This window comes from Equus quagga, chromosome 16 (assembly GCF_021613505.1).
Source record: "Equus quagga isolate Etosha38 chromosome 16, UCLA_HA_Equagga_1.0, whole genome shotgun sequence".
Lineage (NCBI taxonomy): Eukaryota > Metazoa > Chordata > Mammalia > Perissodactyla > Equidae > Equus > Equus quagga.
The window spans coordinates 68,189,250-68,195,249 of record NC_060282.1 but is presented as its reverse complement, the minus strand read 5'-3'; the positions used below and the strand labels follow the sequence as shown (position 1 = coordinate 68,195,249).

Sequence of the window (6,000 nt, the reverse complement as noted above, 5' to 3'; positions counted from 1 at the left end):
GGACGAGAAGCCGACGGGCCGCGCGCATCTGCCGCCACCTGGCAGGGCGGCGGCCGCGGCTCGGGCGCACCCGGTCGTTTGAGGTCTGGTCTCCCAAACCGGTGTCCTTACAGTCGGTTCCCGAACTTTTGGCCCCGACGCTTGCCTTTTCCTTAAAGCCACAAGGTCTGGTGCAGAAATCGGGGCTCTGAACCGCAGTGCTAAGGAGGGGAGTAGTTTTCTTTTTGTTTCTTGAAGCCTGAGAGGCTGCAGATGTCAGGAGTGTGTAAATTCTCTTCCCACGTATCTGGTATTTTGATGACTTATTTAACAGCTGTTGAATGTGAGTAATAAACTTCGCAAGGTGAACGTGTAACATCCCACGGTTTCCTTTCCCTCGCTCCCCGAGACACACGCCCGTTCCTTATCTGCCTTCCCTTTTTAATTTTGCTTTATAGCCCCCGTGCCCCATCAAATATGCTGATCTTTTACTTATTTATTGTTGGTCTCCCCCCGTGCTGGAATGTCAACTCAGAGAGGGCTGAAATTTTGGGGTTTTACTAGTCTATTTCCAGTGCCTAGAATAGTGCCTGGGACATAGGAGGTGCTTGAAAAAATGTTTGTTGAATGAGTGACACTAAGAATTCTTAGAGGAAGAACTATGGAATGAGGCTGCCAGTGACCGAAAGGTGAATGGACTTATTGAATAGAGTCCATGTGGGTTTTTTTAATGTTATTATTAGGTAGCTTAATATTTTATTTATGCTTCTTTTCAAACGGACTTTTCTGGATCTAGATAATAGATTTTTTTATTCCTGATAGTGTCATTTATGTCTACTTAGTCCACTGCTGAGGAGGTTGGAGGTACCTTGGAAGGAAAGGTAAAGGAAGCAAACATGTTGCTGCTTCGCCGTAGGCTGGGCCTGTGCTACTTAGCTACTGAGTGACCCAAGACTAAGCCTCAATTTTTCTGCTCTATATAAGGAAATAGTGTCACCTGTGCTGTTCTCACAGCCATTGTTGCAAGGATCACGTAATATGGTGTGAAGGCATCTGATGGTTTATGAATACTATATGAATGTATATTATTAAAAATGCAATGCTAAACCTTTTCGCTCACTTTCAGAATTTTATATTTACATATACTTTTTGCTTTGATATTAGAAGTAGTAATACTTTGTATATACAGTATATTCAGCAGTTTTGTAAAACTTGCCACAACCTGTCTCCATATCGGAAGAATTCCTGCCTTTAAAAATATAATTTAGAAGTAATATTACCTGCAAGATATATTTGCAATGCTTCTAATGAAATGGAATGTAGATCAAAATTCCTGACACTTAGAAATGGTATACTTTGCTTTTATGTAAAATATTTCACATTCTCTTATCACATTTCTAGGGAAGTTCACCACCTATACTTTGCCTCACATGTTAATAATTTTTTAACAGCGAGTAGATTTTTCGCCTTTATGTAAATCTGTAAAATTTGTAAATCTAAATAGACACAAGAAAGATCTAAATAGAAGTTTTTAAAGTCACTTCAAAAGAGAACATTCAAGAGGTATACAGAAGAGGGGAGTTTGTGCAAGCTGCACATTTTCCTTACCATATGTTAAAGTTTTAGGATTTGAAATAGTGTTATCTGTATATAGGAAAAAAATTGACTAGGTTAGTTTTGCTGTTTGACTTTTAAAATGATTACTGCTGCCTCTCAAAGTTAGTATAATTATAGAATGACAGTGTGCTAGAATAATAGAGAAATTGATGTGTTTGCAGTAGAACTGTTAAGCCTTTTGTGTAAATATATTGAGGAAATGTCAGAGGATTTATGGTGAAATTGACAAAGCAATAATAGATACTATATTACTAGCCCAAATAAGGAATCAATATAGATATACAGTCGAAGCACAGATGCTGGAGCTGAAGGGTTCCCTGGTAAGTTAGGGCTCTACAGCTTGCTGACAGCGTAAGCTAGGGCATGTCATTTAACTTTTCAGAACTTGCTTCCTCTTCTGTAAAGTGGGGCTCATTGAGAATTAAAGTAATTAATGTGTATAATGCCTAGTTCAGTGCTTGGCTTACAGGAGGCATGCCATAAATGGTAGCTCTTATTAAAAGAGGAGACAGAATTTTTATGTGAGAGAAGCATCCAACAGTGAGCATCTTAAGAGATTACATATACTGAAAAGGTTGGTAAAGTAGTCGTCTGGGGAAATGTAAGAGTTTAATTTCCCGGAAACTTCGTGTTATCAAAACTTGCTTGTGAGTTTTGAACTCGTGTTTTTGGTGCAGTCAGTATCTGTCCACCCACTGCAGATCAGGGTCTGTAATTAATGGCTTCATATTTCAGTTAGGAAAATTTGAACGGTCAAAGAGTGTGAGGAGACTTGGGAAGCTTTTTGAAGCGAGGATACAGAAAAGTGAGGCATTTCCAAGAGGAATATTTTTCTCGGGAAGGGAGTTCTTTTCCAGATATGCAGGGGTTTAGGTTGTGCCATGCGGTTTGAGGGGACATTTACAATGACAGCTGTCTTGGAACAGTTTTAGAGGTTTGCTCTGTTTTAAAGCATGACATGTCTTAATGCCAACATTTTCTTACCTTCTTTTTTTTTTTTAAGAACTTTATATAAGCTGGTGGGGAAGTGGAATTTGATATTCAGAAATTATCTTTACCGTTCAGGCACCCAGTCAGTGTAGATGTCACACCTTTCTCTGACAAGGACAAAATAGTTAACATCTCTGTATAACAAGAAAAGATACCATGCTCCAACTGCAGACTACTTAATTAAAGAAATATTATGATCTTCATGATATTGCATACAACCTAGAATTAGATAATGATTAGAGATTGTGATAACCTGTTTAAGATGTATTTGAATGTCTCATTTTCTTCCTGTAAATGGAGAGCAGTGCTATAAATGTCCAAAACTGTCATAAACTCAGGTTTTTTTTTTTACTTTTGAGTGCATTATCTATTTCTGTAGCGTATTTTATCCCAAACTAATTTGTCTTACTGTTAATTGATTGTAACGTTAGTTTAAGTAAAGCATTGCTTGGCTGGGATATGAGGTTTAGGAAGCCTAGAAATGTCTGGGAGCATGGTTTAATTTTTCTGTAAACTTCTTTGGGGTGTGTAGTTTGTATTTTTTCCTCTCCTTTTTCTACTTAATTTCACATGCTAAACTAGCTGGAAGCCAGGTTTTAATTTTATTTGGAAGCTTGGCGTAAAAGGATAATCTGATTTTTGTTGCTTTTGGGATTTGGTGTTGATTTTTATCTTTGAAAAATTTCACTTGTCGTTTGTAAAGAACTCTTTAATTTTCTTCGCTGCGGTAGTGGTGACCTCATTCTAAAGTAGAAATAGGGATGTAGAGAGAGTGTGTACATGTATGTTTTTATATATATGAAGTGTAAACCAAGATATTAAAAATGAAATTTAGTAATCAGTCAACCTTTTTAAAAATAATGGCGTGAAAGCAGTGTCACCCTGAAATCCCATGCGATCATTCTGCTCTAATGCATCTGTGTGAATGAGACAATTGTAATACAGAGGCCTTACTGGCCTTTTCTAGTCAAGTGACCTTTGTCTATCTACCGAGTTAAGCAACTTGCTTTGGTGCCGTACCCTGGACTTTATCAGGCAGACCTGCCTTATTTCCAGATCCTGAGTTCCAGTGTAGCAGAGCTCAGCCGCAACCTCCAAGTTGTTCACCTCCCTCATTCTACTGCTCATATGCCAGCTCTCCCCCCAGTCCAAGCTATCATGATGCTTTGGCCCCCTCTCCTTTTCTCCATTATATTGGCCCCCTCGTTGCTTTGCCTTTTTCCTAAGGACTTGACTTGTCCACAGTCTCCTCAGGCCCTCAGCTCCCTTTCCCTCGTAGTCTTTCTTCCTCTTTGCCCTGCAGCTATGCAACCATGGATCCAGCCTACCGTCTGCCTTTTCTGGTGCCTCCCCGTTCGTGCATTGCTAAGGGTTGCCGGAGAGAATCATACACTCATGCTGAGAGGTAATAGTACAAACCAAAGTTTCTAACCTTAGACATCAGTAACACCCGCTGATCTTTTTACTGTTCCCTGGCCAGTTCCTTTCCCTAAAGGAACTATATAAATGCTGATCATTCAAGTCCCCAACTATACTTAGCAGGTGACATTGCTTTTTTTGTCCATTGGGGAGATAAGAGTTTATGAGACGTGCATTTCTTCAGTTTCCTGCCTTTTGAACCCACCTGTCTCATCCATTATTACCTTCTTCCCGGTCTAAGAGAAAGACTATTCAAGATTAACTTCTAGCTCTATGCTTGCATTTCATTCCCTACCACGTCTTCCCATCCATTATCCTCTTAGATGTTTAACTACCTTTTCCCTGGCACCTTTCCGATTGTCCCCACATGGGCCCAATCTGTCCCATCATAAAAACAGCATAAATCTTGACCTGGCATCTGTCCCTAGATACCACTCTGTTCCTCTTGTGTTCTTCAGTCCACTGGGATGTGGCTTTTGCTCTCACTCCTTCGTCGGAATCACTCGAGCCATGACCACTGAGGACTTCTTAAGTTGTCCAGTCCGTTGCACTCCTTTCCTGCCAGTCTCTTTGGAAACTTTGACTTTGTTAACCACACCTTTCTGAAATGTCCCCCTGGCTTTTGGGCCTCAAGCTGTCTTTATTCTCTTTCGTCTCTTTGATCATTCCTTCTTACTTTGCTACCAGCTTTTCTCTGCCTTCTCCACGGTTCTCAGGTTGTCCTGCTCTCTCCGAGTACTGCACACTCTCCATAGATGATTGATGTACTTGCACAGCTTCAGCTCCTGTCTGTGAATAGAGACTCCCGAGTCTTTAAGCTCGGTTCTCCCTCAGAGAGCCACACTTGGGCTTTAGCTGCCCGTTGGTCTTTCTACTTGTATAGCTCACCAGAATCTAAGTTCATCTAAAACTCACGTTCTTCGCTTTCCCTAAAACCTGCTGTTCCTCCTGTAGTCCACGTTTTTATTAATAGTATTGCTTGTTGCCTCATTGTTCAGGCTGTGAGTATCAATACATAATCTTCGACTCTTCCCTTTTTCTTACCCAGTAGCGCCTCTGTCCCACTGCCACTGTCTTCGTGCAGGCCTTAGTATCTTTCACGCAGTCTCTTGCAGAAGTCTTTTACTTACATGCTTACCCCGATGTATATTTTATCTAGTATTTGTTTAATAATATTGATCAGGCGCCTAATAATGTGCCAGGCCCCATGCTGGGCTCTAAGCAGATAGGGATGAGCACAAACAGGCATGGTCTGAGCTCTTACGGACCTTACTTTCCAACAGTTGAGACAGAAATTACTAATATAATCATACCAGAGTATGTGTTTTCAAAGAAAGGAACACAGTTCTCTAAGACAGTCTAACAAAGGAAATGACCTACTCTAAGAGACAGGGAAGGCCTCCTTGAAAAGGTGTGATTGGACTGAGATTGTGGGGAGAAGGTTTTCCACCAGTGTTTTAGATGGAACTGCATGTGCACAGCTCCTGTGGTGCAGGAATGCAAGAGGCAAGGGAGCGGAAGGAAATGGTCTGAGATGAGGCTGGAGAAGCAGAGGGGAGGGTCAGGCCAGGCATTGTTGTATGGGCCACATTAAAGATTTTGTTCTTTATCCTAGAACGAATGGGGCTCAGTGAAGTATTTGGGGGTGGGCAGGGTGGACATGGGGAGAGGCGCTAACATGATCAGAAGACGCTTCTGGTCACAGTGTGGAGGATGGACCTGAGGGGACTTGAGGAACCACTTAGTGGGGCACACCCAGCGATCGTTCTGAAAAGCACAAGTGAACTTCTACCTCCTCAAATTCTCTGGTCGTGCTAAAATCAAATCTAAACTAGTTAGCTCAACAAGCAAGAGCCTTTCTAGCACTTGGTAACTTTCCTAGGCTTTCCTGCCACTTCCTGATGTGTGCCTGTGGCAGCCCTCAAGTTTACTGCTGCTTGGCCATTGCACTTTCAGGTTCTTCTACCTGTGCTGCCCTCTCATCCCCCTTCGTGA

At 41.5% G+C, this 6,000-nt stretch overlaps 1 protein-coding gene across 1 annotated transcript in view; it reads left to right on the top strand.

Annotated features, from left to right (window-relative positions):
• The window catches only part of TRAM1 (translocation associated membrane protein 1), a 28,843-nt gene that overhangs the window by 785 nt on the left and 22,058 nt on the right, over window positions 1-6,000 (top strand). The gene's annotated exons all lie outside the window — the stretch shown is intronic.